General features: G+C 40.8%; 1 non-coding gene across 1 annotated transcript; it reads right to left on the bottom strand.

The window, feature by feature from the left end:
- Positions 1–967: 967 nt before the first annotated feature.
- Positions 968–1074, bottom strand: LOC141583231 (U6 spliceosomal RNA). The gene has a single exon (XR_012515924.1). It is a non-coding gene; the product is annotated as a U6 spliceosomal RNA (small nuclear RNA).
- Between the last annotated feature and the right edge of the window lie 10157 nt (positions 1075–11231).

Here is an 11231-nt window from a genome sequence, read left to right on the forward strand (position 1 = left end):
CGCTAGCTGCCTTTGACAAGTTTTATTTCATTTTGATCTTGGAGAACCTGATGATTATGTGTCTTAGAGATGTTCTTCTTGTGGCATATCTGAGCTTCTCTAGATTTCCTGAATTCAATGTTGTTCTGTCTGGCTAGGTTGGGGAAATTCTGATGAATGATATTCTGAAATATGTTTTCCAATTTGGTTACATTTTTATCATCTCTTTCAGGTACATTAATATGGCATATATTTCACCTTTTTACATAATACTTTATTTCTCATTCTGCTGCTTTGTTTCTCATTCTGCTGGTTGCTGGTTCACTCTAATGATGGTTTCTTTTGTGTACATAAGCTCTGGAGTTTAATAAGGTCCCATTTGTCTATTTTCCTTTTTGTTGCCAATGCTTTTGGTGTTTTAGTCATGAAGTACTTGCCTACACCTATGTCCTGAATGGCTTTGCCTATTTTTTGTCTAGATTTTTTTATGGCATTAGGTCTTATGTCTAGATCTTTAATCCATCTGGAGGTAATTCTACTGTAAGGTGAAAGGAAGAGGTCCAGTTTCTGCTTTCTGGACACTGGTAGCCTGTTTTCCCAACAACAATTATTAAACAAGAAATCCTTTACCCATTGCTTCTCTTTCTCAGGTTTGTCAAAGATGAGATGGTTGTATATGTGTGGCATTGCCACCAGGACCTCTGTTCTGTTCCATTGGTCTATTTCTCTGTTTTAGTACCAGTACCATGCTGTTTTGATTACTGTAGCTTTGTATTATAGTTTGAAATCGGGTAGCATGATGCCCCTGGCTTTGTTCTTTGTGCTTAGCATTGTCTTGGATATCCACACTCTCTTTTGCTTCCATATGAAGTTTAAGGTGGGTTTCTCCAGTTCTGTGAATAAGATCATTGGTAGCTTGATGGGGACAGCATTGAATCTATAAATTACTTTGGGTAGTATGGCCATTTTCAAGACATTGATTCTTTCTACAAATATGGAATGCTTCATGAATTTTTAGGTCCTCCTTGAGCAGGGGCCATGCTAATCTTCTCTGAATCATTCCAATTTTAATATATGTGCTGCCAAAGTGAGCACCAGTAATGTTGTTTATACTGGACATATTGCCTGTTAGCTCCTGCGATGTTTTACAATGATTTTTGGCCTCCTTGCATTGGATGATGACATACTTCTTTCACTCAGTGAACTTTGTTTCTACCCACATTCTGAATTCTACTTGTATCATTGCAGACATGTCAGCCTCTGGCCAGTTCTGAAAACTTGAACAGGATGAACAGTTGATGTAATCATCTGGAGGAAAGAAGGCATGCTGACTTCTTGAGTTTCAGTGTTCTTGCACTGATTCTTCCTCATCTTTATGAGTTTATTCACCTTCAACCTTTGAGGTTGCTGACCTTTGCACAGGATATTTTTCTTTTATCATATTTGATGATCTTGAGGGTTTGATTGTGGTTTAAGGTAGAATCAGGCAGCTGCCTTTGGTTTTGGAGGATTTTAGGGGGGCAAAATTCATCTCTCAATTCCTGGGCTGTGTGCTTTAACTCTGGGAAACTTATATTGGGTCTCAACTTTGTTCTCTGGCTCCTCAAAGTTTGGAGTCTACTGCACTGAAGGCAGCAAAGTGTGGCAGCTGTGGCAGAGTGTTAGCAGATGCAAAACTGCCTGCTTCCCTGTTGGCATTTGCCCAGTGGTGGAAGTGGTGGAGGCAAGACAGCTTGGTGGCGGCCAGAATACCCCTTCTGTGTGTGCTGTTGCATTGGAGGTAGTGTTGGTTCAGGCTGGGGTGCTGGCCTGTGCATGTCTGGGTGCCGTCTCTGTGACCCCCTAAGCAGCAACGACCACTCAACGTATATTAGCATTCCCTTTTCGTGCACAGAATTAGCACAAGGAGAAGGTGTTGGCAGAGGTTGTGATTTTGTTCCTCTGCCTACCATGGCTCTTTCTTCAATGGGAGTTGGTGTGGGTTGAAGTGTGTGCTACATTCCCATGTGCTGGTAGGGCAAGTGCAGCAAAATCCACTCATGTAAACACACACCAGCAAAGTGACGTAGGACGTTTGTGTATAAAGAGCTTCAGTATGGAGAGGCAATGTAGAGGATGCTGCGTGCCTGAAGGGTCCACTTTGCTGCATCTCTTCACTGCTCAGGCATGGTCCACTGGCACAGAAACAAAGGTGTGGGCAGCTGAGAGTGCTCTGTAGGCAGGTGTGGCCCGGCTGGGGCCCTGGGAGAGGCAAGCAGACTAAGGAGTGCTGAGGTCAGACCAGCTTCATCTCATGTGCAAGAATGCCCAGTAGATATCACGCCTCAGATAACTCTCTGAAAAGTAAGGCCCCAGCACAGCACAGCTGCTCTACAAAAACGTGGCCAGACTTCTTTTTTAAGCAAGTCTCCTTTTATTAATAGGGAAAATCACATACGTGATCTCTGCTGGGCAATCTTCACATGAGATGTGGCTGATCAGACCTCCACACTCCTAAAGTGCTGGGATAAAGTGTCTCATAAGACCAAGTAGAGCCTAGAGAGATAGCTGTGCCTGCCCTCTGGGCTTCACATCAGCTGGCTTCCTGCTCCATCACTTTGCTTGTCTCCTGGGGGCTCTACCCCAGAGAGATGTGAGTTAGCCATCACTTAGTGTAATCATCCCAGGATAGAGGGTCTGTTCTATGGGCCCAAGCCAGAGTTCCCTGTCCAGTGATAAGCAGTGGGGGGTATGTGGTATCCACAAGAGATGGACTGCCTTCTTCCTTGGGTCAACTGCAGCTTGTTAGAGTTATCAATATGGCACTTAGGGTCTTTGCTTTCTTGATATTCTGAAGGTAACAAGGGCAGATCCACTGCAGAGGCAGTGGCAGAGAAGATTTCAGTCGATCTGTGAAGCTCTGTCCAAGAAATTGCCAAGTTGCTACTGGCTTGTTGGCTTCAGTGGGGTCCTGGATAAAGACCCAAGCCAGGAGGACCTGCTCATTGAGGAGATATGGAAGCCAGCACCCACGTAACGGTTCAGCCACTTTCCCATAAGGCTGCTGTGGTATACTGGGGGTCCACTCCAGTACCTAATTGCCTCATATCTTCCAGTGACTCAAGGTATCACTAGTGAAGCCTGCAAAAAGACAAAGATAATAGCCTGCCTCTTCCTCTGGGACCTCTGTACCACTGAGGTACAATCCTGTTGCCAATCTGGACACAACTACGAGAGGTGGCTGGAAACAATTTCAGAAGTCTTGTCTAGTCAGGAGGAACAAGATCAGAGACTTGCTTTTAAAAAAAGTCTGGCCATGTTTCTGTAGAGCAGTTGTGCTGTGCTGGGGGTTCACTTCAGCCCCTGGTTCCCTCAGACACTCTGAAGTCCCAAGGTTGAAATGGCTGAGTTGCCCAAACAACAAAGATTACAGTCTGGTCCTCTCTCTGGAAGCTCTGATTCAAGGAGGCCTGAAACATCTGTCAGCCAGAGAACAGCAGTGAAGGCAGCCAGAGACCCTGGTTGAAAAGCTGTACCCAGTGATTAAAAATGTGGTTGGGGATTGACTTAAACAAGGGTCTGGCCATGTTTTTGCAAGGTGGCTCTGCTGTGCTGTGCTACCACTTACACCCCTGGTCAGCTTGGGTTCTACAAAGCCCTAAGGCCAGAACCTAGTCATCCAAATAGCAAAGATGGTGGCCTGCCTTTCTCTGTGGGAGCTCTGTCTAAGGAATGTTTCAAATCTCCATTGGCCAGGGAACACCTGCGAGGGTAGCTGTAAGCACCAGGTGGGAGGTCCTGTTCAGTAAGAAAGAACAGGATCAGGAGCCTGCTAACAGAAGCAGTCTGGCCATGATTTGGTAAAGCAGCTGTGCTGTGCTGTGGGAACTCTTCTGCCCCTGGTCGGTTTGTACTCTCCAATGCCCGCAGGCTGGAATAATTAAGTTCCTCCAACAGGAAAGATGGCAGCCTGTCCTGTCTTTTCTTTCACAGTTTATCTTGTGTGATGGAGCTGAATTTTTAGGCTGTTAATTTTTACAATAAGCATTACAGTTGTTCAGAAAGAATCTTGCTGTTCTCTTTCAGGCTAGATGTATGAGAATTCATTGTCTCCTGTAAATAAACCTGTTGAGGTTTTGTTCTCTGGAAAGAAGTCTCTTTCTGCTATCTGGCTTTGGTCACAGTCATGTAGAGCAGTAGCCAGTCTACAAGGACATGATTGAATTTCCATTTCCAGTGTTTCCTAGTTGTGTCTCACATTCTCCAATTCAGAACTGACCATTTTATTCTTCGTTGTCAAAATGCTAAGCTGTACACTGTCTTTAAATACTGTCTTTGTTCATTCTTCCTTATCCAATTTTATAGCCTTTTGAATATTAGCATTCTTTTCTTTCACACTTTCAATGTCCTCCAAAAAATTTTTTTTCCCTTAGCAGGTTCTGCTGTTGAATTTTGTCTAGTTCCAGTCTAAGCATGGCAATTTTTTCCCAGAACATGCTATTTTCATGCAAGAGATCTTTTTCTTTCTTATGGCTAAGAGAACTCTAAGTCAACAAAGCAACATTTTAGTTAGCACACAATAGAATAACACATCATAATTTCCTCTGAATTTAAAGCATAAGATGTTTATTTGTATAATGAAACAATTCCCATGGTGAATATGTAACTGAAAAAAAGTTGAACAAAAATTCAAACCTAATAGAGTGTAAATTCCAGAAAGTTTCAATATTGATTTAAACACCACGAAAATTAAATCACTAGAGGATTTTAAAGAAGTTCAGAATTGGAAAAGCCTTTCTCTGAATTACAAAATAATCATAGGCATAAAATATAAGATTAATACATTTGACTACGTTTTTAAAATTGGATTTACACTCTGATATCTATCCTATAAACCACACCATTGTAAGAGCCTTAGCTATGCATATATTTAAACAGAAGCAGTTCCTCTAAGTTTTTAAGTTCCTTTTTCTGAAGAAGGTTTTATCAATATATGACTTTTCTAATACTGTTATAGTCAGTTATAAGAATTACATTTATTCATAACTTAAATCTAAGTTTTGTATCCTATATGTACACATCTGCATCTAAGCATTGCACTTCTACATCCAACTGTGAACTCATTTAAGATCAGGATTCTTAAAAAGAGAAATAAAAAAATATATGCAGCTGGATACTGTGGCTCACACCTGTAATCCAGGCAGCATGTAATGTTCAGTGTTCTATGTAGTACTGCACTTCTACATGTGGCTGGGCGCAGTGGCTCACACCTATAATCCTAGCTGCTGAGGTGCATGGATCACGAGTTCAGAAGTTTGAGACCAGTGTGGCCAGCATAGGGAAACTTCATCTCTACTAAAAATAAAAAAATTAACCAGGAATGGTGGTGTGCACCTGTAATCCCAGCTACTCAAAAGGTTTAGGTAGGAGAATTATGTGAACCAGTAGGTGGAGGTTGCTGTGAGCTGAGATCATGCCATTGCACTCCAACCTGGGCGACAGACTGTGTGAGACTCTGTTTCAAAATAAACCTGTGTGTGTGTGTGTGTGTTTTTGTGTGTGTGTGTGTATGTATATAGGTGTGTATATATATGTGTGTGTGTGTGTGTATTTACATGTACATGTGTGTAATACACACAGATGTATATAGTATATTGTGAAGAATTTTCCCTATGTTGTCTGATGCTAGTTCTAGTGATACTCCAGAAAATCACCGTTACGTCTGTGGTGTAAATACATAATACAAAAGAAACTTTTAATTCAAAATATTAATAATAAATAAGATATGACTTATAGAGTTTTTCTTAGAAATCATATGATTAAGGAAAATCCAAGATGCCTGAATAGGAACATCTTCGGAATGTAGTTACCAGCAAGAACAGTGCAGAGAGTGAGTGCTCACTACATTTCCAAATAAGTTTTCACTGCCAACAGACAAGGAGATTCCTGAGCATAAAAGCGTCATGAGTTTTTATTTCAGCAGTTTCAGCCAGGGATGCATCAGGACAAAGAAACTCACAAAAGTTTGGGTGGCCATTTCAACTGGTGCCTGGAATGCCTGGGAGACAGAGCTGTCCATTCAACTGAAAGGGAGGGGGCTGAGACAGGAAACCAGGTGATGGGATCTGGCTTGATGGGTACCACACCCACGAGACAAGAAATCTGAAACACTCTGGATTAAGAGTTTCACAAAAAGCGCAGCTGGAACTGGGATGGCCCAACTTCGTGGGGGGAAGGGGATCCCCCAATACCAAGGAAGTCTGCCACTACCAATGCAGACTACTTTGTGCCAGGCAGGGCATCTATGAAAAAAGGCAGCAGCATGGCAGGAATTTATAAATAAGGCTGACCTTCCTAGGACAGAGCACCTGGGAAAACAGCAGGTTATGAGTTCAGCTGCAGCAGAGTTAAAGGTACCAGCTCAGCAGCTCTGCACGAAACAGCAGAACTCCCAGCACAGCACTTGAGCTCTTATAAGGGACAAAATGTCTCCTCAAGCAATTCTCTGAGCCCCATATACACAAAAAGACACCTCATAAAGGAAAGCTCAGGCCAACATCTGGTGGATACCATTCTGGTATGAGGATAGCGGAGGCAGAAACTGGCAGCAACCCTTGCTGTTCTGCAGCCCCATGGGTGATCTCCAGGTGAGTGGGATCTTGACAGCACCTCCAGTGATCCTGCAGCAGAGGGGCCTGACTGTTAGTAGGAAAACTAAGTGGAAAGAAATAGCTTCAACATCAATAAAAAGGGCATCCATTTAGGGACCCCACCTGAAAGTCACCAAGTACAAAGACCACAGGTAGATAAAGCCACTAAGCTGGGAAGAAACCAGCGCAAAAAGGAAGAAAACACCAAAAACCAGAAGACTTCTTCTCATCCAAGGGATCATAACTCCTCACCAGCTAAGGATCAAAGATAGATGGAGAATGAATCTGATGAATTGACAGAAATCGGCTTCAGAAGGTGGGTAATAACAAACTTCTCAGAGCTAAAAGAACATGTGCTAACCCAATGCAAAGAAACTAAGAACCTAGAAAAAAGGTTAGATGATATACTGATTAGAATAAATAGATTAGAGAAGAATAGAAACGACTTGATGGAGCTGAAAAACACACCACAACAACTTCATGAAGCATACACAAGTTTCAAAAGCAGAACTGACCAAGCAGAAGAAAAAGTATCAGAGATTGAAAATCAATGCAATGAAGTAAAATAAGAAGGCAAGAATAGAGAGGAAAGAGTGAAAATAAATGAACAAAGCCTCCAAGAAATATGGGATTATGTGAAAAGACCTAATCTACGTTTGATAGGCACACCTCAATGTACAGAAAGAATGAATGCAAGCTGGAAAACACTCTTCAGGATATTATCCAGGAGAACTTCCCCAACCCAGCAAGGCAGGCCACTATTCAAGTCCAGGAAGTATGGAGAACACCACAAAGATATACCTCAAGAAGAGCAACCCCAAGGCACATAATCATCAGATTCACCAGGGTCGAAATGAAGGAAAAAATGCTGAGGGCAGGAAAAGAGAAAGTCGGGTTACCCTCAAAGGGAAGCCCACCAGACTCACAGTGGATCTCTCCACACAAACCCTACAAGCCAGAAGAGAGTGGGGGCCAATATTCAACATCCTTAGAGAAAAAAACGGTCAACCTAGAATTTAATATCCAACCAAACTAAGCTTCACATTCGAAGGAGAAAGAAAATCCTTTGTGGACAAGCAATTACTGAGAGATTTTCTCACCACCAGGCCTGCCTTACGAGAGCTCCTGAAAGGAGCACTAATCAAGGAAAGGAACAATCAGTAACAACCACTCCAAAAATGGACCAAATGGTAAAGACCATCAACACAATGAAGACAATGTGTCAACTAAAGGACAAAACAGCCTGCTAGCGTCAAAATGGCAGTATCCAATTCACACATAACAAAATTATCCTTAAATGTAAGTGGACTAAATGACCCAATTAAAAGACATAGACTATCTGATTGCATAAAATGTCAAAACCCATCAGTGTGCTGTATTCAGGAAACCCATCACTTGTGCAAGGACACATGTAGGCTAAAAATAAAGGGATGCAGAAAGACGTGTCAAGCAAATTGAGAGCAAATAAAAAGCAGGAGCTGCAATCCTAGTCTCTGATAAAATGGACTTTAAAACAACAAAGATCAAAAGACACAAAGAAGGGCATTACATAAAGGTAAAAGGATCAATGCAACAAGAAGAGCTAACGATCCTAAATATTTATGCACTCAATACAGGAGCACCAGGGTAGCACCGAGGAACATAATGCAAGTCCTTAATGACTTACAAAGAGACTTAGACTCCCACATAATAATAATGGGATACTTTAACACTCCATTGTCACTGTTAGACATATCATTGAGACAGAAAATTAAGAAGGAGGTCCAGGACATGAACTCAGATCTGGACCAAGCAGACCTAATAGACATCTACAGAAATATCCAACCTAAATCCATAGAATATACATTCTGCTCAGCACCACACAGCACCTACTCTAAAACTGACCACATAATTTGAAATAAATCACTCCTAAGTAAATGCAAAACAAATGAAATCATAACCGTCTCTCAGACCATATGCAATCAAATTAGAACTCAGAATTAAGAAACTAACTCAAAACTGCAGAACTTCATGAAAATAGAACAACTGGCTCCTGAATGTAGACTGGATAAACAATGAAATGAAGGCAGAAATAAAGATGTTCTTTGAAACAAATGAGAACAAAGACACAACGTGCCAGAATCTCCGGGACACTTTTAAAGCAGTGTCGAGAAGGCAATTTATAGTAATAAATGCCAACTAGAGAAGCAAGGAAAGATCTAAAATTGACACTCTATTGTAAAAATTAAAAGAGCTAGAAGAGAAAGGTCAAAAAAATCTCAAAGCTAGCAGAAGACAAGAATTAACTAAGATCAGAACAGAACTGAAGGAGACAGAGATACAAAAAGCCCTTCATAGAATCAATAAATCCAGGAGCAGATTTTTTTAAGAGATCAACAAAATAGACAGAACCCTAGCCAGATTAATAAAAAAGAAAAGAGAGAAGAATGAAATAGATGCAATAGAAAACGATAAAGGAAATATCACCACTGACTCCACAGAAATACAAACTACAATCAGAGATTACTACAAATAACTTTATGCATATAAACCAGTAAACCTGGATGAAATGAATAAATTCCTCGACATTTGTACTCTACCAAGACGAAACCAGGAAGAAGTTGAAACCCTGAGTAGATCAATAACAAGGGCTGAAGTAGAGGCAGGAATCAATAGCCTACCAACCAAACAAAGTCCAGGTCCAGAGGGTTCACAGATGAATTCTACCAGAAATACAAAAAGAAGCTGGTTTCATTCCTTCTGAAACTATCAATCCATACGAAGAGAGAGAATCCTCCCTAACTCATTTTGTGAGACCAACATCATCCTGATACCAAAACCGGGCAGAGACTCAACTAAAAAAGAAAACTTCAGCCCAATCTCCATGATGAATATCGATGAAAAAATCTTCAATAAATTACTGGCAAACTGACTGCAACAGCACATCTAGAAGCTTATCTGTCACGAACAAGTAGGCTTCACCCCAGGAATGCAAGCCTGGTTGAACATATGCAAATCCATAAATGTAGTCCATCACATAAAGGAACCAAAGTCCAAAACCACATGATTATCTCAATAGATGCAGAGAAGGTCTTTGATAAAATTCAACAGCGCTTCATGGTAAAAACTCTCAATATACTAGGTACTGGCGGAATTTAGCATAAAATGATAAAATCTATGTATGACAAGCCTACAGCTTGTTCAGTTCAATATCATAATGAACGGGCAAAAGCTGGAAGAATTCCTTTGAAATCAGGCACTGGACAAGGATGCCCTCTCTCACCACTCCTATTCAACATATTATTGGATATTCTAGCCAGAGCAATCAGCCAAGAAATAGAAATACAGGGTAATCGATTATGAAATAAGGAAGTCATAGTGTCTCTATTTGCAGACGACATGATTGTATATTTAGAAGACCATCGTCTCAGTCCAAAATCTTCTGAAACTGATAAGCAACTTCAGCAAAGTCTCAGGATACAAAATAATTGTGTAGAAGTCACAGGCATTCCTATATACCAACAGACAAACAGAGAGCCAAATCATGAGTAAACTCCCATTCACAACTGCTACAAAGAGAATAAAATACAACCACTGCTCAACAAAATATCAGAGGACACAAACAGATGGAGAAATATTCCATGCTCAGGGTTAGGAAGAATCAGTATGATGAAAATGGCCATACTGCCCAAAGTAATTATAGATTCCATGCTATCCCCATCAAGCTACCAATGAACTTCTTCACAGAACTGAAAAAAAAAAAAAAAAAAAAAAAAAACACTTTCTACTTCATATAGAATCACAAGAGATCCCACATAGCCAAGACAATTCTAAGCAGAAAGAACAAAGCCAGGGACATCACATTGCCAGACTTCAAACTATACTACAAGGCTATAGTAATCAAAACAGCATGGTACTGGTATCAAAACAGCATGGTACTGGTACCAAAACAGAGACATAGACCAATGGAACAAAATAGAGACCCCAGAAGAAACACCACACATCTACAACCATCTGATCTTTGACAAACCTGGCAAAACAACCAATGAGGAAAGGACTCCACGTTTAATAAATCGTGTCCGGAAAACTCGCTAGCAATATGCTGAAAGCAGAAACTGGACCCCTACCTGTCACCTTACACTGAAATTAACTCCAGAGTATCAAATATTTAAACATAAAACCTAACACCATAAAAACTCTAGAAGAAAATGTAGGCAAAACCATACAGGACATAGGCATAGGCATGGACTTCCTAACTAAAACACCAAAAGCAATAGCAATAAAAGCCAAGATAGACAAATGCGATCTAATTAACCTCCACAGCTTCTGTACAGCAAAAGGATCACCATTAGAGTGAATCAGCAACCAAGAGAATGGGAAAAAATGTTTGTGATCTACCCATCTGACAAAGGGCTAATATCCAGAATCTACAAGGAACTAAAATAGATGTACAAGAAAAAAAAACAAACAACCCCATGTAAAAGTGGGAAAAGGATATGAGCAGACACTTTTCAAAAGAAGACATGTATGAGGTCAAGAAACATGAAAAAATGCTCATCATCAGTGGTCATTTCAGAAATGCAAACCAAAACCACATTGAGATATCATCTCATGCCATTTAGAATGACGATCATCAAAAAAATC

This window comes from Saimiri boliviensis, assembly GCF_048565385.1.
Source record: "Saimiri boliviensis isolate mSaiBol1 chromosome 19 unlocalized genomic scaffold, mSaiBol1.pri SUPER_19_unloc_1, whole genome shotgun sequence".
Lineage (NCBI taxonomy): Eukaryota > Metazoa > Chordata > Mammalia > Primates > Cebidae > Saimiri > Saimiri boliviensis.